A 25,331-nucleotide genomic window follows, 5' to 3' on the forward strand; every position below is an offset into this window, starting at 1 on the left:
CTTAACATTTTGACTCGGTTAAAGTAAAATAAAACAACATAAAATAATATTTACAGACTCCAACCCATGGTTTTTCCCATGGTATTCTTCTCTAATGTGGCATATTTAAAGGCACATAATTAAACCAACTTAGATCCATCTTAACTCCGGATCTACCAAGTGCCAAGAGGGATCAAATCTCTCTCTTGAGGTGCAAACATCTTTTAGAATAAAAAAAAAATTGATCCCTTTTAGCATTTGGTAAATCCAAAATTAAAATAAATCTAGATTGGTTTTCATATATCTTATATGTTATAAGACCAATACATATATAATATTTTTACTTTGAAAATCAAAAATTGATTATAACTTTTAACTTTTTTATCTAATAGTATACCATAAACAAACATGATTATACTATTTTATAATTATACTATTTTATAGAATATTGATATAAAAATATGCTTTAAAAAAAAATCATGATCACCATATAATATAAATTTTGTTATAACTTGTTTTTTTATAATTTAAAATTTTAATTTTGTTCTACTAAATGTATTTACACTATAACATTATCCTTTCCATACTTTCAAAATTATGTATAACCTTTGAATGGCCATCCTTTCAAAGTGTCCATGTCTCATCATGTATATTTGGCGAATAAAGTTCAAAACCTATCTTAGAGTGGCAAATATCTTCTAGCATAGAGACAAATTGATTTATATGATATTTTATTTCCAGCGTGGGCTTCTGGTCTTAAAAGATTTCGAAGATATTTTCCCCATTTGTTGTGCTTTCAAAGATTAAAAGATTTGTTGGGCTTTCACAGATTAAAAGATTTGATTGTGAGTGTTAAATTTCAATTTTTTTTAATAAAATGGTTTTAGTTTTCTTAAAAAATATAGTTTATCCATATATGGTTGCTCTACCTGCTTTGTTTCTAAGGATAAAACACTTGTACTTTTGGATGGGATAATTATATTTATTGTTATTGTTACTGTTATTTTATGATGTGATTAGTATATTTATTGTAATTTTATTTGGAGTAGTTTTTAAGTGTGATATTTTAGAGTTTTTATAGATTTTTAATCGAAAATAGATGAAAAAATTGTGGCTAATTTTAGATTGGCGTTATTGAAATTGGTTTTTTGACTGTATATATAGATTTAGCACCCTCAAAAAACTTTTGGGGCAGTTTGATTGTGAAGATTTCACTTGTCAAACTTGTGATTTCAATGAATCTTTGGCATATTCTAAACAAATTATATTGGAAAATAAACTGTAAAACTTTCCAAAAAGCCTCACTTAAAGATTACTCGATTATATTTTATAACGGTGAGAGTGGAGTGATGACTTGGCACATTTTATGGTTGATTGAGAAATATAGGGCATAACAATTATGTGATTTCTCTTCTATTAGTAACTACTTGTGAGTGCTTTTTACTTCTTTATATTAGGATCTACTTTTCGTTAGGTTATTAGTGTTCTTCTTCATCAAACAACTACCAATGCATAAACCATAAAGAGACAAGAGACACATAATATAGGCTATTAGCTAGGGCCAAAACCTCTCTCACCTGAGAGGAAAACCCAAACAATTTCTTCTTCTTATAGAGATTCCAATTGACGAATACCAAGACCAAGACCCTTGACCTATTTGCCACTCCAAGACCAAGACACAAGATCCTTAGTCAACGATAGTCAACCTTCTGCTCCTTCCTCCTTCTCGGCTTCTTCTTCAACCTTGGCTTCCTTCTGCTTTAGACCTTCAACCTTCTTGAATTAGGTCCGCAATCTTTGTCCTTAATTCAAAACCTTCTTGACTAGCCCTTCTTCCACTTTGGCTCCCTAGGAGGACTGCACTTCTCCTTGGCTTCTACTACTGCAACAAACTTCTCCTCGGCCTTCACTACTGCAACAGACTTTTCCTTGACCTTCATTGTTGCAACATACTTCTCCTCATCCTTCACTGCTGCAACATACTTCTAGCACATATGGAGGTTCTCTGTGTGGATTATGTTTTGTGTTTGTTCTAGGGCATCATCTCTTCCGCTATTTCATACATATGTCATATATTTATAAAAAGTGCTTATAGCTTTAATGAGAATGCTTAAATAATTAATAAAAATAAAAAAATTATTGTGAATTTAATATAATATGATATTTATTGAAAAAAAAAAAAATTGTAAAGGTTAAGTGAGTAATCACTTGAGTTTCATCTCTTCATACTTCATTGCATTTATATTCATTGGGATTATTATTTTATATTTTTATTAATATTAAATTAAAGATTTAATTTTATTTTAAACCTTTAAAGGTTAAGTTATTTGTGAAATGTAATAATTTCATTTGAAAAATAGTACTTACATGAATTTTTATATATATATACTTTTAAAAATTTAATATAAAATTATATCTATATCTATATATAGATATATATATAATTTTATATTAATTTTTTAAATATATATATATATTTTATATTAAATTTTTAAAGGTTAAGCTATCTGTGAAATGTAATAATTTTATTTTAAAAAATAATATTTATATGAGTTTCATCTATGAATATGGGATTAAAATTTGTGAGTTTTATCCATGAATATGGGATTAAAATATAAATATAAATTTATATGGATTGTAGAAGAAAGTCTTTCGGATTAATCACATTGTTAGGATTTGGTCGACATTTCGAACCAACTAATGTGGTTCATCCTTATGACTAGGTGAGAAATCCAACGATCACATGGATGAACCACATTATTTGGTTCGAAAGGTCGACGAAATCCTAACAATGTGATTAATCCGAAAGGCTTTCTTCTACATTATGGATCACAAAAGTCTTAGATCTAACATTATATGGATTATGTTTTAAATTATATTTTTATTAATATTAAATTATAAATTTAATTTAATATTTTATATATTTTTCACATTATTATAGTAAATATATACATAATAATGTATATGTTTATTGATAAAATTAATAAATATGGTTTTATTATCTTTGATAATTATAATTTTCCAAATTATAATAAAATGAAAATTAATTTATAAAATTTTAGATTAATAATAAATAAAAATATTATTAAGACTTTTTTTAAGTGAATTATTGATTAAATTTTTATAAAATTAAAATAATAATAATAATTACTTATCAAACAAAGAGAATATAAAATCAATATGAAAAAAGTAAATGAAATAACATAGTAACACTAGCATTTTAATGATAGTAATACAATAGTTAATGATCAACGTGGTGGTCAAAATGAGCGCTAGGGTTTTTGTGTTAGTCTGTGAAACAAAACATGATGTTGTTGAGCTTCTGCTCACCTCATGCATCCTCGACGGTCATCATCTTAAGGGTTTTCTGCATCGTTGTGGGTTAGTGCATGGTCGTGGTTGGTTTGAGATAACCTTGGTGGGGATGCGGCTGGATCAATGTTATTTGATATTAAAGTTTTGCACAGACAACTAGGGTTTGGCCCTTGCGGTTATCTCCTCCGTCAGAGATCACTGCACCTCAAACACAGATCTACAACTAGTTTTTCGTCTTTACGCGGGATTTGGAATAGATCAGCGAAGGAGTTAGCGTGTTTGGGAAAATCGTAGAGGCCATATTTGCTTTCTCTCTCTTTTTTTGCGTGGATCAGGCTGCAAGGGCTCTATGGTTTACGAAGACATGGTATTACTTTCCTTACATTTTGGAAGATCTGGGCGCAGATTGTAATAGTTTACAACTGTCTTATGGGCCTAAACGAAGGACTTTGTCTCAGATCTGGCCCTTGTCTCAAAATTGGCCCCCAATTCTTTGTGCTCAGAGGCTCATTTTTCATAATACAAATATGGATCTAAAGGAGCTTTTTCAAATTTCCGTGGAAACACTAAATGGGAAATCACTTCTCTTATGGGTTCGTGCCTTAGATCCAGTGAGAGATCTAAAAAAGAATGTCCAAAATAACCTAGGTATACTGATAAATATACAGAGTTTGATTTATGAGGGAAAGTCATTACAAGATGTCATCTAGTTGAAAGACTACGACATCGAACGTAATTCCACTATAACCATAAATATGAGGCCACGAGGAGGAAGTCCAGGAATGAGTAACCCCAATAATACAAATCCTAGAAACCCTAATGGATCCATCTCTTTTAAGGATGTGTTGAAAGGGAAGTTTGTTGCTTCAACTGATTAGATCCAAAATTTGCCAGGACATTACATTATCAAGCAAATGGACAAGGTACCAGCTATGAATGAAAAAACCACAGAGGTAAAAACATATTGTGTTGATCTACAATCTAAGGCATTAATCTATCATTTTAATGGTTTATGATTAAGAACTGAAGACTTATATCAGTGGGTACACTCTTCTTGGACAACAAATTGTGATCTCTACTTATGCTCTAAAGGGTTCTTCATAGTATAGTTTGACACACATCAAGATATGGAAAAAGTTCTCAATGAAGGACCCTAGTTTCGGGGCAGAGGTAGGATTTTTGTCACCCCATGGTTCCTTGAGTTTGATGCAACAACCATGGTGGTAACAACAATGCCAGTCTAGGTAAGGTTGTCAAACCTCCCTCTTCCATTCTGACACCATAAAGTCTTGGAGGATAGCGGAAATACTTCGGGAAAATTAAAAATAAAAAATAAAAAATAGACCTAGACAGAGCAACAAAAGGAATATTTACATTTGCCAAGATAGGTGTAGAAATTGACCTCACTAAAGGTCTTCCCAATCGTCTTCTTTTAAAACATGAAAACTTCCAATGGACATAGGTGTTAGATTATGAAAATACAAAATTCAAATATTGAGTCTATTTTCAAACAGGTCACTTGCAAAACACCCACCCTCAAGCAAAAAAGTCCCCAAAAAAGAAGAAGAGGCAAGCCCCTAAGCCAAGGGGATGCCAATTTCTTATCACCTCAAAAAAACGAAAATGAAGAATCTGAGGGAAATATTCCAAATACAGAAAGCACAAACACAATTGGGTAGCCAAACAAATGGTGGAATGGGGGATCAATCACGAACAATGACTCTTAACCAACAAAGTACTGAATCAATATAGATTATAGTATCAGAGCAGCAGAAAGTGGAAACACCCACTAAACAAGAATTGGGGCCCACGAAGAGATCTCACAACTTTAAGGGCTCGAACTCAAATAAAGAGGCCTTCTTGGAGGTAGATGGAAACCAAATGCAAATAGTAGCAGCTACTCCCAATCAAGGAGTCTGGTGAAAGGTAGAGAAAAAGAAAGGAAAAAGGGGGAAGCTAAGTGATTTTTATCACACTTGGCCCTCACAAAATTATGTAAATTTTATTTTAGCTTCTTCTTTTTTGTGCATTGGTTAACAAGCTACCATGATCGAATGCTTTCGAGCATCTACATAATGTAATTTTGTTCCTTGAATAAAATTATGATTTTTCTTTGAGAAAAAATGAAGAAGAAGAAAAAAAGAAAAAAGAAGCAACACTAAACTTTAAAATTGCTATGAAATGAAATTATAGATATAGAAATACACTTGAGATTTAAACAATAGATGAAGAGCCAAGAAAACACTATGAGAACTCCCGAGATTATGTTTATAAATTATATATTTGAATATTTAATACATTTAATAATTATGTATTGGTTTTGTACTATCGTTTATAAATAGATGCTTAAATACATTTTAGTTAGGTGTTAAAATTTATATATGGTAATTTTTATTGTGGATTGTTTTATTTAAATGATATATTAAAAGAATTTTAAATATAAATTTTAATTGTTCTAGAGAGACAACTCAATCAATGTTCAAAGTAATGTGAAATCTGTGAAAACTGAGAAATCTAAGGCTCAAATCTCCTCTATTGTGACTTGGTTTATGGAGAGAAGAACAGGCCATAGACTCCGAGAGGTTTACTAGTAGCTACGTGTCAAGCAGATTGTTTGGTTCCTCTAGGATATATATATATATATATATGAATGATTAATAATATAAATTTAATGGTAATTTTTCTCAGAATTCAATTATATTTGATGTATTTTTTATATAATATGTAACAAAAATTATATTAATTTATTTGATAGTAAATAGATTATATAAGTAAAATGTTGTTATTTTTTTTTTTAAATACATTATTTTAAATATATATATATATATTTTATATATATATATATATATATATATATATATATATTTACATAATTAAATTCTTAAAAAAAATATTACGATTATAGCTAATTGAAAAGAAAAATCATACTCCCACCATGCAAGCTAGGTGAATATCGACATGCAACCTAAGATACGAGAGATTATGGTCGAGAAAAGTGAAAAATAAGTTGAGGGAAATTATGTTGGAATGAGTTTGTCCAACGTATATACTCGGAATTGATTTCATGACAACATTGAAGGTATGTGCCATCATGGAAGAAAGAGGCATTTAGGCATCTCAACTCCAAAAGTTTAGGACAAAGCCAAATTTAGTGGACATCCATGGATCTAAGACATTAAGACAGGGAGGAAAGCCACTCATGAGACCTAGGGTCGATAATGCTTCTATGAGTTCTATGGTCAAGTACTTTGTGGCTCTTTTACTATTTTGTGGTTTAACAATTTCTTGTTTTATTTCCTTAACCCATTTTCAGAAATCTAGGCACATTGTTATGATAATTAGAGGTATCATGTTAAGTTGGTGGATTTTTGTTGTCAAGCCACATTCATTTGGTTAAATTTATTTTATTGGTATTACCTTATCATTGTGGCATCTCTGCTTTGCCCACCATTCCCATTGCCCTTGTTAATTGCTATCTAGGCCATTGGCCCTTTTCACAGTTCGACGACCCCACTCTTTACTAGTTTGTGAGTTTGGTTGTGCAAACACATAGGTAAACCTAAAATCTAGTAGAAAAGGGTCTCATAAAAGGATGAAACCTACAACTAGAAATCCTACTCTCGAATGACTTCCCCAATATATAATCAAAGCCGAAAAAGATGCCATGAAGGTAGCAAAGCACTCCCACTCTAGATTTTTCTCTTGAGATCAAGGAAGAAATGACACAGTTGGAGAATTTTATAAAGCAAAAGAGGAAAAGAGTGACCAAGGAACAAATCGAGTAAAATGCAAGGGTTTCATATTTTATTTAAGGTATTATTTAACCAGAGATGCAAAATTTTTCAAGCTAACATAGCTATGTTGGCACAATAATGTTTTCATCTCCCTAGTGGTGGAGGAAAGAGGCCTCTAATGTCAAGCCATTTTACATAAGCTAGATATGATGGATAAGAATTTTGAAACGGTTTTCGAAGTAACCTTTGATATCAATATGATAGTTTATGGCCCCAAAGAAAATGATAACAACAACATAACAACTCCTAATGAGACTCTAGGATTAAAGGTCGCCCCCTCTAATCTAATCTTAATTGCGCAAGAAACCCTACCAACATAACAAGTTAGAAAAGAAATGGCATAGACATCTAACTAAGCAATATTGCTAGTCTAATAGATCCATATCTTTTAACTTGCTAGCCTAATACATTCACATCTTTTGTTATCCTTAGTTTTAGAATATTACATTCATGTCTTTTTTCATGCTCAATTTTAGAACATTACTTTGTAATCATAGTTTATGTTGTTGCATCAAGAGACACTCTCCAACCCAGTATGGCAGAGATGTTGTAATGCTTAACATTTTGACTCGGTTAAAATAAAATAACATTTACAGACTCCAAGCCATGGTATTCTTCTCTAATGTGGTATATTTAAAGGCGCATAATTAAACCAACTTGGATCCATCTTAACTCTGGATCTATCAAGTGCAAAGAGGATCAAGTCTCTCTCTTGAGGTGCAAACATCTTTTAGAGTAAAAAAAGATTTGATCCCTTTCAATATATGGTAAATCCAAAATTAAAATAAACCTAAATTAGTTTTCATATATCTTATATATTATCTAGATTAATACATATATAATATTTTTGCTGTGAAAATCAAACAATAATTATAAATTTTAACTTTTTTATCTCATAATATACCACAAACAAACATGATTATACTATTTTATAAACATGATTATACTATTTTATAAAATATTGATATAAAAATATGCTTTTAAAAAAATCATGCTAGGTTATAGATTTTTTTATATATAATTTAACATTTCATTTTTTTTTTTCTATTAAATGTATTTACACTATAACATTATCCTTTCCTTACTTTCAAAATTATGTATAACCTTTGAATGGCCATCCTGTCAAAGTGTCCATGTCTCATCATGCATATTTGGCAAATAAAGTTTAAAACCTATCTTAGAGTGGCAAATATCTTCTAGCATAGAGACAAATTGATTTATATGATATTTTATTTCCAGCGTGGGCTTACGGTCTTAAAAGGTTTTGAATATCTTTTCCCCATTTGTTGTGCTTTCACGGATTAAAATATTTGATTTTGATGGTTAAATTTCAAATTTACACTTGCACTTCCGGATGGGATTATTATATCTATTGTTATTTTATGATGTAATTATTATATTTATTGTAATTTTATTTTAAGTAGTATTTAAGTGTGATATTTTAATAAATTTTTAGACGAAAATAGACAAAAAAAAATTGTCGCTAATTCTTGATTTGTGTTACTTAAATTGGTTTTTCTTAATTGTATATATGGATTTAGCACCCTCAAAAAACTCGTGGGTCACTTCAATTGTGAAGATTTCACTTGTCAAACTTGTGATTTCAATGAATCTCTGCCATATTCTAGACAAATTATATCGGAAAATAAATTGTAAAACTTTCCAAAAAGTCACACTTAAACACAACTCGATTTTTACTTCTTTATATTAGGATCTGCTTTTCCTTAAGTTATTAGTGTTCTTCATCATCAAACAACTACCAATGCATAAATCATAAAGAGACAAGAGACACATAATATAGGCTATCAACTAGGGTAAAAACCTCTCCCGCTTGAGAGGAAAACCCGAACAAATTCTTCTTCTTATAAAGATTCTAATTGATGAATACCAAGACCAAGATCCTTGACCTATTTGCCACTCCAAGACCAAGACAGAAAATCCTTAGTCAACGATAGTCAACCTTCTTCTCCTTCCTCCTCCTCAACTTCTTCTTCAACCTTGGCTTCCTTCTAATTTAGACCTTCAACCTTCTTGAATTAGGTCTACAATCTTTGTCCTTAATTCAGAACCTTCTTGACTAGCCCTTCTTCCACTTTGGCTCATTAGGAGGATTGCACTTCTCCTTGGCTTCCACTACTGCAATAGACTTCTCCACGGCCTTCACTACTTCAACAGACTTCTCCTTGGCCTTCATTGTTGCAATAGACTTCTCCTCGTCCTTCACTATTGCAACATACTTCTAGCACATATAGAGGTTTTTTGACCTTAAAATACTCCCAATAAATACCCTAAGAACATCGCTCTTCTTTCTTCTTTACTTCACAGGTTGGGAGGCTTCTCCTCTTACCCTTTCACACTTCTATTTCAGATCACTGTCCCACCAAAATTTTGTCTCAAAAGTGATGCCGAGTAACCCTATTTATAGTTGTTTCCTCCTTAAATAAGCCGACATGACTGCAAGCTGGGCCGACGTGTGATTTGATGGAGATATAATTATCCTTCTTGAAGCCAACTTGAGAAGGAGACTTTGCTTGGTCTTGGAGCGCTATTTATACTTATTTAATGACTCATACAAAATGTAATATTCCCAAGAAGGGTCCTTCATACATGACATGGACTCAAATTGGCTTTTATGACTAGATGACAAATCCTGAAGGCTCTCAATGGGAGCCATCACTAAAAATAGAATTCCTTACTCATGAAACCCATGAGACAAGCATTACGATAATAAATTTATTTTTCTTCTTTTCATCACTAACATAAAATCACAATTACACATGTCATTATGAAGACCAAACCTAGTTACTCTTTTCAACACTCCCTCTTAACTAGGGAGGTATTCATAATGGTACTTAATCATTTTCAATCTGAATAATTTCTCATAAGAAGAGTCAGACTGGTAACCCATATGTATAGCATCATATCAACCAACATTGTCACATAGCAAGGCCTTGACTAACAACTCGATCTCTCCACTAGATATGAGCACATTATTGGCGAGACCAATGATGTATAGGCACCCTCATCATTGTCTCTCTCGCAACATACCCCACTCGAGTTCTCAGGGTGTGTTCCACCAGGACTATTCTTATCTTCGATTCTCAGTCCTCAAGAATATTGGTCCTCAACAACTACTCTTATCTCGGATGCCCTCACTCATCCTCAAAGAGTATTGGATGTCAGATGTTTACCCAGTCCTCCATTTTGTCATCCCAACTGAAGACAAGAATGATGTGTCTATCTCTCCCTCTTAATTAGGGAGGACATATCTATTCCAATAAAGGAATGTACTCATTCCTACGGAAGGAATGCACCTAAGCTCCCTCTTGGCTTAGGAATTTCCAAGTTTCTTCCAAGTAAGAAACTTGTTTCCAGGCTCCCTCTTAATTAGGGACCTACAACAACTCCTCGAGTGGAGATGATGGGACAACTAGCTGCTTGAAGAACTCTCTTCATGATGTCATGAACTTCCTTTCATTATCTAGGAGTCTTCATGTTTGGAACTTCTACATAAGGCACCGACCATCCATGACTTTCATCCATGAGTCAGCCATGTCATCATCAGAAAGTGATCCACCAATTCACATATGGCCTTCCTTCATGCTATGTTTCTTTCTTCATGCCATGTTTACTTAAGGATCTTTCATCCCATTACATGTGCATCGGTGGTGGAAGACATCCATTGATCTTCCCTTGGAATCCCTACATAAACCCATCCAGATATTTGTTTAAAGATAAAGGAATGAACATTAAAATCAACATTATCTTTGTGATGGTCTTTCATCATGACATCAGCGTCCTGCATACATATCGACATGCCTCCCAAAGATATATATTGTCAAGGGTCTCTTTCTTTTTCAGACTCCATCAAAGTCTTCATATCTTCCATGAAGATATCATAGTCAAATCTTCTTGGTCTTTCAGATGTTGATTGCCTTTACCATGGTTGCATATTCCATAGTCTCATCCTTCCTTTCTTCACAAATTTCATTCCCAAGAGCTTCCAATCAGAGTTCCTCAATTGTAGTCAACCACCTCATACTTCATATGAGGACATATTATGTTGATTTCATCTAGTGAATGTGTGACCTATGCATTCCTGCATTCCTTTGAAGGAGGAGATTCTTCCTTTGATTATGCTCTCAATATAGGGCATTGATCCATTTTACTTGCAACCATATGACATGACTCTGCAATATTGAATGTAAGCATACATACCTCATATTTCCTTTGGGTCATCCAGACTTCCTACATCAGCCTCCTTGATTGAAAGAGCTTCAATCCCTTGACCTGCTTCACTTTTATGTCATCATACCATCATCCCATGAATTCCACAGGTTTGGAATTCTTGATGAAACACTTGCTTCCCCTCATGATTGATGAACCTTTCAATGGAGATACCATCAGAGAATCTTGAGGATCTTAAAGTATCCTCGTCAGTAGATGTTTCCTTTTGACAGATGTATGATGAAACTTGTACTAGATGACCTTACCACTTGTGTTTTCAATGAGATTCCCAAGAGCTATATCTTTGACTTCCATAGATTCTAGCCATATTTCATGCTTCTCTATGATGATGTCCCGAGCTCTTGCTTTCAATGCTTCCATGATGCCTTGACGCATCCCATTATTTTACTTAGTGAATCATGATAGCCATATCTTACAACATGAGACTTAGGAACTTGAAAAGAACTTAGGTGAGGAAGACTATCTCAGTCTTAGTAGAGATCTCTTACTTCCTCTATCTTGGACTTCTTCTTTTCAGCTTCCTCCACTTCTTTGGTGATATGAGATTCTTCTCTTCTTCATTTGTTATTATCCTTCTTGATCTTAGGACAATCTCTTTTGTAGTGTCCATATTCTTGACACCTGTTAAACACACCCATGGCAGCAAGATAATATGAAAGATAAAACATGAGAGTGTATTTTTTATTAACAAAACATATACATTTATAGTACATGGTTTGACCGTTGGGTTCCACATCCCAAGGTGTCTTGGACTTCCTTAGTCTATTCCTCTTCCACACTAACCCATAGAGGATTATGTGTCCAACATTCCCCCCCTTAATCCGAAGGGTTATGTATGAGTCCAAGAAGAGAGTTGTAATACAAAATGTGCAAAAATATATGGCAGCACTAGGCTGAATGTGCTCTCTGAAATGTTGGTATAAAGGGTGGTGGTTTAAGGATGACCACCAACACTGGAACACTTAGTGCAGTTCCCGGAACTCTTCCAAGTCTGGCATGAAGCTCAAGTCTTATGCTAGAGGAAGTGCTCTTGATGTTTTGAAGAGGGAAACCTTCAACCAGTAAAGGGAGGTCTCAACCTGTGATGTTTTAAGGATGACCAACAACTCTGGAATGCTTAATGCAATTCTTGGAACTCTTCCAAAACTAGCAAGAAGCTAAAGTCTTCTGCTAGAGGAAGTGGCCCCAATTCTTTGAAGAGGCATCACCGACTAAAGGCATGTTCAAGGGAATCTTTGTCTTTGGCTACAACTCTGAATCTGGTATGGCAAGTTGTGGCTCAAGCTTTCTTGATGTGGCTTTGAATCTTGTAGATGACCATCATTCCCCCCCTATCAGATACAAGGTGAGATGATGGAGAAAACTCAACTGCAGGACTGTTCAATACTCTAGAACAAGTTCTGACATATGACTGGAATATCTTCTTGGCCGTTGATGCCCATTGCCAGGAAGCGATCCATCCAAGATGAATCTTTTTTCTTGCAGGAGGTTTGTTTCTTAGCATCTGTTTGAAGAATGACTGGTTTTATGACAGTGTTTACATGGATGAAGATCAAAACAGTGATCTTTCAGATGGCCAACTCGGTCACAGTGTTGGCATTTCACAATCTGTTGTTGTTGTTGTGGAAGAGGAGCAGAATCTGGAACAACTGGAGGTGAACTGTCATGAATGAATCTAGCACTTTGAAACTGAATGGGCTTTGAGTAGTCTGGAATGTGAAAGGACACGTCCTTGTCATATCCAAGACCAGTTCTGTGCTTGTTGTGGACAAGCTATTCCCAAGGTCTGATGATGGGCTTGGGAAGTGCAAACTGAACTTCTGCATCTGCATGTACAACTGCTGCTTTATTTGGCATTGGATCTGAATCAATTGTAACATTATTGTCTTGTTGTTTATGGGAGTTTGTTTCAATCTTCTGAACATAAATAGGTTCAGAAAGATGACTCCATTGCTGTAATTCTGCTTGATGTAGCTGAGATTCAAGCTGTAAAAAATCAATCTATTCTTGTGCATATTGTAGACACGTCTGAATTTCAAAGAGAGAGTCTTTGTTGATTTCGATTATGTTTTCGACACTAGAATGTATTAGTGTATTCAGTAACTCTAATACTCCATAAAGTCTTCCCATTTTATCAACAAATCAAACTCTGTTAAATACACTTATTTTCAAAGATATTAGAAGTTGCTCCAATTTCGATTTGCACCAGGTTTTGGCTGAATGGTGAAATTATACAACTTTTGGAATAAGGGGATAACTTCTATATACTTTAATACTCTACGGGAACTTCAACACTGAACACAAAAACTATAATGAGTTTTAAATACAATGCCACAACTGCGGCAGTAGCAACAACAAACTTGCTTGGATCCTTCAAATACTCCTTCACTTTCTCAGCCAGTGGAAAAGAATAGTCAAGTTCAATAGCGACTACTAATACATTCTTGTAACCATTGATGATAGCATGTGGAACAACTGCAATTGTGGGATAACAGATCGCCAGAGAAAGAGCTGTACATAATCTCATAAACTGCAAAGTTGAAAGCACATAAGAAGCACCTTACATTTGCTAATTTTGAAATGGCAGATGATGAAGTGCTCACCCTCGAAACCCTGGGGTGAAACTTTGTTACAAGTTTTTCCAAAACAAGTGCTTACAATATCATCAATTTCTTCATATAAAATAAGCAAGACTATAGTGAATGGCAGCACTCAAAAAAACACGTAAAAACTTAGCACATTTAGGAGGACATCTCTGTCAGCCCTTACAAGGAATAATCATCTTTTCTCCATGAAATGAAACTATTGATCTTCAGTTTAGCAGCGAGCAATGAAACAATACTCATATATACACCACGACCTCATGGGTTTCACATAACCAACACATCCTCTTTAGCAAAAATGACTAGCACATATTGTTTCACCATTTAATATATGTACAACCTTATTAAAAGTTCATACCACCGAACCAAGCACAGATATCTTTAAAAAACATGTTCCTTAACATATTTCGGTCTTCAAAAGTCAACATACCTTAACCATTCAATGCATTCAATTTTTGCATTGGAATTTTACACAGTTGAACACGACAACATCATTATCTAGCGCTCAGGTACCTCTGGTTCAAGTGAAAAGTTTAACGTTGGACGAGTGGTAATAAAATCTAGTCAACCTTCACATAGAGCGGGTCACAATCCAAGCAAACATCACAATGGAACAACCATTTCCATTCCACCATTAAACACCGCATATACAGTTCAAATGCACAATTAAGATGTAAGAATCATGTGGCACAATTTTCACACACTAGTCGCATTAATCTAATCTTCGTCGCCTTCCTTATTTACAAGTTGTGGTGAGAGAAACCCATAGACTCCATCCACTAGCTCCGTTTTCGTTGCCACCAGCACCATCTCGGGCAATATATTATCACGCTCTTCAGCGCACTTATAGTTATAGACGGGGAATGATATGAGAAATCTGGCTAAATACAGATAATGGCGTGATTAAATGAATTTGAGCATTTTCATGTAATGAAGTGAAGTTGTATTTGGAGTTTCTGGCTTAGTGAGGGCAATGGCGTCAGTGCGGACTAAAGGAACTGAGAATGGATCAGAGAATTTTCAAGGAAAGAACAGGCCTGGACCGTGGCCACTGAGAACGGAACCCTTACCCCATGATACAAATCACAACCCTAAAGTGTTGAAGACTGGGCTAAGAGGACCGATTTAGAAGTGATCTCTCTGGTGAGATTGTTAGCACCTCTGGTGATTTCTTGACATTTTCCTCACCATAGATTTCACAAACTACACTGATTCGACATAACATAGAAATGATACAGACGCCATTGCAATGTGGTGCTAGGAACGATTGAGAAATCTAGAAGAAAAGGTATATGAAAAGGAAGACACTGTAATTGTGCTCATCCAAAGCAAGGGCAATATTGTTTATTGATCAAAGTATGATACCACTGAGCCAATGGAGGGTCGAAAGGCCAACTATTCGGAGGGTCGACTGTTCGTAGGGTCGACTGTGGAGAGACGAAATTTCTACGAGCAGAATGGTGCTATGGATTCATAAAATGTGTGATTGTCGGGGACAGAGAAATGTAGAGGAGCGGTGTGTGATTCCGTTGTGAATTTAATAGCATTCAACACAACATTCCACAACATTCAACACCACAATATTCACGCCAATGATACATAGCATTCCACGCTAGTGATACACAACGTATGCAGTGGATATGAGTATGGAGACTGACTGTTCATCGAATATGGGTGGAGATGAATCGTTTACCCAACAACGTTTGGGCCAACGTTCAGGCAGGGAATATAAAATGCATATGATGCGGAGATTATATGCAGAACGAGCAGCTAACATTGCCAGAGCAGTCCAGTCGCAGCAAAAGAAGTAACGTTCAGTCTCGGACAACCCTTAATAATGTGATTTACTTGTGCCTTACACTACAACACTGGCCTGGCATGGCTGACAAAACTGAATGTTATAACCAGGAATATACCAGTGACACCAATACACAGAAAGGCTGTAACGGTTCCTTCAAGGGGCAATGGTGACAGATTTGATGGCAGGTTTGAGCAGGAAGGAACGTTTTTTTCTTTCTCTTTGATGCTGTGAGGGAAACCAACAAAGGGTACCCAAAGATAATTGGGCTCACAACGCTTTTGCAGGCAGATTGTATGGAGAGAGCCCAACTCAAAAATAGATGACAAAGCATCCAAAATGTTAGATCAACAAGACAGTGCAGCGTTCAAATAGTGTAGCATTCAGCATGGTATGCACACCAGCGCGAGAATTATGTTATTCAATAGTCAACCGGAGAAATCACAAAACTCAGTTCAAGATGCTCGCTCACTCAGAAACGCTCTTCCAAATATGCATAGAGAGGCCACAAAACAAGTGGTTCAAATATGAGTAGGGTAGGATATCGCCCACTCTGATACCATGTTAAACACACACATGGCAGCAAGATAATATGAAAGATAAAACATGAGAGTGTATTTTTTATTAACAAAACATATACATTTATAGTACATGGTTTGACCGTTGGGTTCCACATCCCAAGGTCTCTTGGACTTCCTTAGTCTATTACACTTCCACACTAACCCATAGAGGATTAGGTGTCCAACAACACCCATAACATTGGATATTAGCCATGTTCCTTTCTTTTTCCAAGAATCGGACTTCCCAAATTTTCCTTTTCTTCTTATCGTTGTAGCATAAACTTGATTTTTCTCACCTTCTCCCACATCAGATTTGGCCTTTAGTCTATATTCTTCAATCTTGCATAGTGACCATAGATCCTGGAATGGAGTAGCTTATTTCTTCCCATAAATACTTGAAGTGAAGTTACCCCACTCCTCTGGTAGTGCATTTAATACAACTGTAGTCATTTCTCTATCAGACATGACTTCTCCCAGATCTTGTAGTTGATTCTAGATCTTAAATATCCTCATAAAGCATGAGGCTATTCCATCTTCCCTTAACATCTTAAGCTTGTAGAGTTCTTGCCTTAATGAGATGACTTCTCCGACAATGCTTATGGAAAACAACTCTACCCGTTTGTCTGATTCAGGTGGATATTGGTGGCCACCCACCTATTCCACCTAGACCCCCCAATCAGTTTCATCTATTTCCTTGCTCATTTCAACATTTGCTATTTTTAGTAGCTTTTTGGGTCTTAAACTTCCAGAGCAGTTTTGACCCCCTAAACCGCATTTGTTTGGGGTCTGCGACAGGCCTGTGGCAAAACTTGTAGTACTCAGAGAGACCTTTCCAGTAAGGTATCGTACACGCCAAACGGAGATAATATGACCATGTTACGACCCTGGGAAGTTAGCTGCCCAATTAACCCCGACGGGGCCCACAAACTCTTGGTGATACATCTCTTGGGGTTAGGGTTTTGGTTGTTTAGGGTTTTCTCATGTTTTCTAGTAATAAATAGGCCTTTAAGCCTCATTGTAACACAAGTCAAAGACATGTAGCCACCACATGTCTTCTCAGAGATAAGCTACCATTGCTCGAGCTATCTTATTTTGATTTTGTTTGTAAGCATAGTTCAATATTTTTCTATTAATGAAGTGAAGTGTTTTTCTACTGCATCTCTGTGTTTATGATTATATATGTAAGTTGTTGCATTCATTTTTAAGGTTCGGATCAGTGGTATCAGAGTGGTCTGCTCTTTCTCTTTTTTTCTTTGCATGTCCCCAACAAGGTCAGGCTATGAGGAGTTAGGGATTGATTTGGTTGAACCATTACAAGATCAACCTTGCAAAACCCATCGACCTGCCATGGTGGAAGAAAAGAAAGACGAGGGGGAAGGAGATCCTTTGAAAATGTTGCTCGAGGAAGCCCTTGAGCGACAGAGGGATGCGATGATGGATAAATTTGCCCAGATCCTTTAATGACTACCCACAGGCGATGCATCTTCATCCAACAACCACTCTCGAGGTGCCACTCCTTTTAAGGTACAATTTAGCTTCAATATTTCCATTTTCAAAGGCCTGATAGATGAATACATCATAAATAAATGGTTAAATCTATTGGAAGGATATTTTTCAATTCATGACTTTTCCAATCGGGAAAAGATTACTTTTGCACATTTTAAAGGCACCCCACACGTCAAGGATTTGTGGGAAACCTACTGTGAACAAAAGGACGAGAGTTAACCCTCACTGTTTCAAGCCGCACCCACTTGGAGTTCTTTTCGAGATTCCATCAAGGAACAATATTACCCTGTCAAGAGCTATGAAGAGAAATACATAAAGTGGACCCCACTACGATAGGGAAGGGACCAAGATGTGTCATATTTCACAAATATTTTCCATGCTTTTCGCATGAAGCTAGGTTTCAAGAATATTATGCGACATTTGGTGCTCAAGTACTGCGGTTGTCTACATAAGTACATCCAGGACGAGATGGAGTTCCTAAACATTTCCTCGCTCGGCATGGTGTATCGGTATGCTATTAGGATTGAGCAGAAGTTTAAACAGAAGAAGCGAGACTTTGGATCTGCGAATCCAAAGCAAGGAAAAGGTGCCCCCAAACAACAAAACAAAGGACCAAGCCAAGGCGACAATACCCAAGACAACCCGCCGAAGCTACAAGTAAAGAAGAACACCCCGAAGACGAAGAAGGACACGGGAAAATGATGTGAGTTCCATAAGAGATCCACTCACAATACAAGTGAGTGTCAGGCCAAGTAGTCACTGGTGGCCTAGCTGAAGGCTTCCAAATTAGATGCAGGTTCCAACTCTGAATAAAAACCCAATAAGGGAACTGACAAAGGGAAGCAGATTATTGATGTGGAGCCTAGTGCCACCGTGGCAACCACCAAGATCCACAATATTGAACCTAAAGATCCAGAGGAAGGGGAATGCCTCTTCCACTCACATATGTGGGTGAAGGGTTCTCCGTTGTAGTTCATTGTCGACAGCGGAGCCGAAAGAACCTCATTTAAGCAGAGGTCGCGAAGCGGCTGGGCCTAAAGACTATAACACATCCACAGTCGTACACCATCGGGTGGCTTCATTAAGGACGAGATCTTCATGTCAGCCAGTAGTGTCGCCTTCCCTACTGTAGGTTTTAACCTCGTACAGAAATTACCTACATACGAATTCTAAAACACAAAAAATAAATAATGCGAGAGCATAACACATAAAACACATATACACATAAATTTTCCCCTGGATCCCAAAACCGGGACTAGCAGCTTGATTTTTCATTATTTTCCTTTCAATGTTACAATACATATTTATACATGCTGAAGCATCCAATACCATGGGCCGAAAACCATTGCGTCCAAAACCATGGACCGAAAACCATGCACAAAACCATAGGTAGGTCCGCCCAACCTAATATAGGGTCCAAAACCAAAATTTTCTGGGGCGTTGCCTCGGGCCCCATAGGCGGGGATTACCTGCAACCCTCAAACCCCCTGTGACCCCCCTACTACGCAATCCACGCAACAAAGGGGGGGCTCTGCCCCCCCTCTAACCCCCCGGTTAACTACGTGGGCTAGTAGTGGAAAGAATATAACACAACCCAACATTCTCCCACTTGTTGTTTTCTTTCCATAGGGGGCCACAAGAGAGCTTAGTCATTTATCCAGCCCTGCAACACCCATTGTTTCTCTACACCAAGAGAACTTGTCAGAGCTCACAAATTTTGTCAATGCATCTACAGTATTATTCAAAGTGTCCACCTTTACCAGCAACCCCTTTTTTTCTTCTATCATATCCCTCACAAAGTGATAATGAACATCAATGTGCTTTGTCTTTGAATGATATGTAGGGTTCTTTGTTAAGAAAATTGCACTTTGGCTGTCACAGTCTATCCTTATAGCTCCTTATACTAACCCCATACTTGAACACAATCTCTGCAACCAAACTGCTTCCTTGCTTGCATGAGTGGCTACCATGTATTCTGCCTCTGTAGTTGATAGTGCCACTACAGATTGTTTCTTACTCATTCAACTTACTACACCTCAAAATAGGTTAAACACATACCCACTTGTAGATCTTCTATGATCCAGATCTCCAGCCCAGTCTGCATCAACAAATCCACGAATATCTAACACTCTGTCCAATCCTGGTCTTCCTTGGTAGCACAAAACATAATCACTAGTGCCACAAAAATACCTAAAAACCCGCTTCACTACTGTCCAATGCTCCTTCCCTGGTTTTGACATAAACCTGCTCAATACTCCCATTACATGTGCAATGTCTGGTCTAGTATAGACCATTGCATACATCAGGCTACCGACTGCACTTGCATATGAAACAAGGGACATGTCCTCTTCCTCTTCTTGTGTCTTGGGACACTGTTCAGCAGATAACCTCACACCTACAGGAATAAGAACCTTCACCGGTTTACTATCCTGCATTTTAAACCTCTGCAGTATTGTCTCAACATACTTCCTCTGGTTTAACCAAAGCTTCCTCTTTGCCCAATCTCTTTTAATTTCCATGCCCAAAATATAGTTTGTAGCATCAAGATCTTTCATGTCGAATTTGGAGGACAATTGGGTCTTCAAATCCTGGATAATTTCTTTGTCATTTCCAACCAGCAACATATCATCCACATACAAGACCAGATAAATAACACGGTCACCAATTAATTTAAAATACACATAGTGATATGTTTTGCTTCTGGTGAAGCCAAGTCCCCGTATAAATGTATCAAAATTCTGATACCACATCCTTGGTGACTGTTTTAACCCATATAAAGAATTCTTTAACTTGCATACCAGTTATTTCTTACCCTTCACTACAAAACCTTTAGGTTGCTTCATCTAGATCTCCTCTTCCAGATCCCCGTGAAGAAATTTTGTCTTCACATCCATCTGTTCTATCTCAAAATCAAAAGCAACAACAACAGATAAAAGTAATCTAATAGAAGTTACCTTGGCAACAGGAGAAAAAATATCACCAAAATCAATTCCTGACACCTGGGAATAGCCTTTTGCTACCAACCAAGCTTTGTATTTCTCCACCTTTCCTTCTGCATTTGTCTTCTTCTTGAACACCCATTTGCTGCGAATGGGTTTCCTTTTAGCCGGCAACTCCACTAGATCCTAAGCCTCACTTTTGTGCAAAGATGCCATTTCATCAACCATGGCCTCTTTCTAGAGTTTGCCATCCTCTCAATATACTACTTCCTTCATAGTTCTGGGATCATCGTCAGTAATAGACAAAGCAAAATTTGAACAAAAAGCAGATGGATTATACCTTACTGGCTGCCTTCTTTCTCGAACTTATCTTCTCACACCCGGAGTTTGTGGCTCTTCATCTTCTGATTCCTCCTCTGTTGTAGAGTCTGATTTTTCCTCCTTAAGCTCAAACTCTATCTTCTCAGGTTCCTTTGGTTGGAATTCATGTTTAATAACATATTTCACCTCTCTGAACACCACATCTCAACTGTACACAACCTTCCTTGTCACTGGGTTCCAAAGCTTATAACCCTTTAAACCATCCTTATACCCAATAAAGATGCAATTTTCAGATTTACTATCCAACTTGGTTCGTTTCTCTTTTGGAACATGTACATATGCATCACATCCAAATACCCTCAGATGTGAAAGAGAGGGCTTCATACCAATCCATACCTCTTGTGGAGTCTTATCCTCCATCATTGATGAAGGTTATCTGTTGACCAGGTAACATGCTGTCTCCACCAGCTGTGCCAAGAATTCATGTCCTAACCTAGCACCACTGAGCATGCTTCTTGTGCTTTCCATCAATGTCTTGTTCATTCTTTCCGCAACTCCATTTTGCTCAGGTGTGTATGGAGTAGTCTTCTACCGTGCTATACCACACTTCTTATAGAATTCTTCAAATTTCTTACTGCAAAACTCTCCACCATTATCTGTCCTCAACACCTTTATCTTCTTCTCTGTCTGGTTTTCCACCAGAGCCTTAAATTCTTTAAACCTGTCAAAGACTTCAGTTTTCTTCTTAAGGAAATATATCCATGTATTCCTTGAGAAGTCATCTATAAATGATACATAGTACACAGACTTACCCAATGATGGAACCTTCACAGGTCCAAACACATCACTGTGCACAAGTTCTAATATTTGTTTCACCCTCTTACCACCAGAGGGGAAACTCACCCGATTCTGCTTCCCATATACACAATTTTCACAGAAATCAAAATCCAGGGAGCTATTACTCATACCTTCTACCATACCTTTACCATGAAGTATTCAAAGGCCCTTCTCCCCAATATGTCCAAGCCTTTGATGCCATAGCATGGTCTTTTCTCCAGAGACCACTAGATTTTCTGCTCCACTTTCAAGAACCACAAAATTGTTGCACCCATTAGCAATAATTCTACCTTATAGCTTGTACACAGTTCCAATCTGAACTACCCGCATCAATAACTATGCTCCCTGAACCATCTTGCAAGTATCTTTCTCGAACACTGTTTTTACACCTGCATCATCCAACTTGCTTACAAAAATCAGATTTTTGGTCAATGCAGGATTATGCAAAACACCCAGAAGTGTTCTAATCCTTCCACCTTGCAACTTCAACTTTACTTTTCCGCGACCAACGATTATAGCCTTCCTGTCATCCCCCCAGAAGACATTACCACCATCATATTTCTCATACTCGCAGAACCACTCTCTATGGGGAGTGAAGTGAAAGGATGCACCTGAGTCAATCAACCATGCCTCATGATCTACATGTGTACTTGAAGAAGCCAAGTACACATCCCCACCTTCATCTGAGGTGGTTTTCACCTCTGCAGAAGGAGCATCACCAGATCCCTTTCTTTTGTCAAGAGCTTTAGATTTACAGTCCCTTTTGTAGTGCCCTTCCTTTCCGCATTTCCAACAAACCACCTTTACAGGTTTTCCTAGAGATTTAGATCTCCCTCTAGATTTAGATCTCCCACTCGATGACTTATTTTTGTTTCTATTCTGGGACTGTCCTCGTACAAATAAGGCATCACCATTTTGGCTCTCTATATTTTTCCGTCTCATCTCCTCCGTCAGCAAGGATGAGACTATTTCATCAAATTGCAAGGCAGTTGCATTGCTACCTATTGCAATAATTAGACTATCCCACGAATCTGGTAGAGAACACAACAAACTGATGCACTTATCTTCATCTGAAATTTTAATATCAATAGATAATAACTGACTTACCACAATATTAAATGCATTCAGATGCTCTGTCACCGAGTCTCCATCTTTCATCCTCAAGTTATATAGCTTTTTCTGCAGGAACAGTTTATTCACCAGAGAGTTATATTGGTACAAAGTCTCTAACTTGTCCCACAAAGCCTTCGTTGTAACTTCCCTTGATACATTCAACAATACTGAATCTGAGACACACAATCGTATTATGCTCTTTGCAATCTGATCCAACTTCTTCCATTCTTCATCAAACACTCTCGTTGGTTTAGTACCTGGATCTACCGCGATCCACTGATCTTTATCCACCAACAGATCCTCCATCTTGAGTTTCCACAACTCAAAACTTTGACCATTAAATTTCTTGATCTTTATCTTTCCACTGCTCGCCATATTCTTTCACCATCAAAATCAATCTCGTAGATCTCCCACTAAATAAGGTCTACCACAGGCCCGAGCGAAGCCCCTCAACAGCAAAGGCATCCCCTTGAAGCCAAAACAACTCCAATACCAAATGTAGGTTTTAACCCCGTACAGAAATTACCTGCATACGAATTCTAAAACACAGAAAATAAACAATGCGAGAGCATAACACATAAAACACATATAGACAAAGATTTTCCCCTGGATCCCAAAATCGGGATTACCAGCTTGATTTTTCATTATTTTCCTTTCAATGTTACAATACATATTTATACATGCCGAAGCATCCAATACCATGGACCGAAAATCATCACGTCCAAAACAGCTTGTACACAGTTCCAATCTGAACTACCCGCATAAATAACTGTGCTCCCTGAACCATCTTGCAAGTATCTTTCTCGAACATTGTTTTTACACCTGCATCATCCAACTTGCTTACAAAAATAAGATTTTTGGTCAATGCAGGATTATGCAGAACACCCAGAAGTGTTCTAATCCTTCCACCTTGCAACTTCAACTTTACTTTTCCGCGACCAACGATTATAGCCTTCCTGTCATCCCCCCAGAAGACATTACCACCATCATATTTCTCATACTCGCAGAACCACTCTCTATGGGGAGTGAAGTGAAAGGATGCACCTGAGTCAATCAACCATGCCTCATGATCTACATGTGTACTTGAAGAAGCCAAGTACACATCCCCACCTTCATTTGAGGTGGTTTTCGCCTCTGCAGAAGGAGCATCACTAGATCCCTTTCTTTTGTCAAGAGCTTTAGATTTACAGTCCCTTTTGTAGTGCCCTTCCTTTCCGCATTTCCAACAAAACACCTTTACAGGTTTTCCTAGAGATTTAGATCTCCCTCTAGATTTAGATCTCCCACTCGATGACTTATTTTTGTTTCTATTATGGGACTGTCCTCGTACAAATAAGGCATCACCATTTTGGCTCTCCATATTTTTCCGTCTCATCTCCTCCGTCAGGAAGGATGAGACTATTTCATCAAATTGCAAGGCAGTTGCATTGCTACCTATTGCAATAACTAGACTATCCCGTGAATCTGGTAGAGAACACAACAAACTGATGCACTTATCTTCATCTGAAATTTTAATATCAATAGATAATAACTGACTTACCACAATATTAAATGCATTCAGATGCTCTGTCACCGAGTCTCCATCTTTCATCCTCAAGTTATATAGCTTTTTCTGCAGGAACGGTTTATTCACCAGAGACGTATATTGGTACAAAGTGTCTAACTTGTCCCACAAAGCCTTCGTTGCAACTTCCCTTGATACATTCAACAATACTGAATCTGAGACACACAATCGTATTATGCTCTTTGCAATCTGATCCAACTTCTTCCATTCTTCATCGAACACTCCCGTTGGTTTAGTACCTGGATCTACCGCGATCCACTGATCTTTATCCACCAACAGATCCTCCATCTTGAGTTTCCACAACTCAAAACTTTGACCATTAAATTTCTTGATCTCTATCTTTCCACTGCTCGCCATATTCTTTCACCATCAAAATCAATCTCGCAGATCTCCCACTGAATAGGGTCTACCACATGCCCGAGCGAAGCCCCTTAGCAGCAAAGGCATCCCCTTGAAGCCAAAACAACTCCAATACCAAATGTAGGTTTTAACCCCGTACAAAAATTACCTGCATACGAATTCTAAAACACAGAAAACAAACAATGCGAGAGCATAACAAATAAAACACATATAGACAAAGATTTTCCCCTGGATCCCAAAATCGGGACTACCAGCTTGATTTTTCATTATTTTCCTTTCAATGTTACAATACATATTTATACATGTCGAAGCATCCAATACCATGGACCGAAAATCATCACGTCCAAAACCATGGACCGAAAACCATGCACAAAACCATAGGTAGGTCTGCCCA

Source organism: Pinus tabuliformis, chromosome 7 (assembly GCF_031772625.1).
Source record: "Pinus tabuliformis cultivar Carrire ecotype Pingquan chromosome 7, CPIR1, whole genome shotgun sequence".
In the NCBI taxonomy this organism is placed as follows: domain Eukaryota; kingdom Viridiplantae; phylum Streptophyta; class Pinopsida; order Pinales; family Pinaceae; genus Pinus; species Pinus tabuliformis.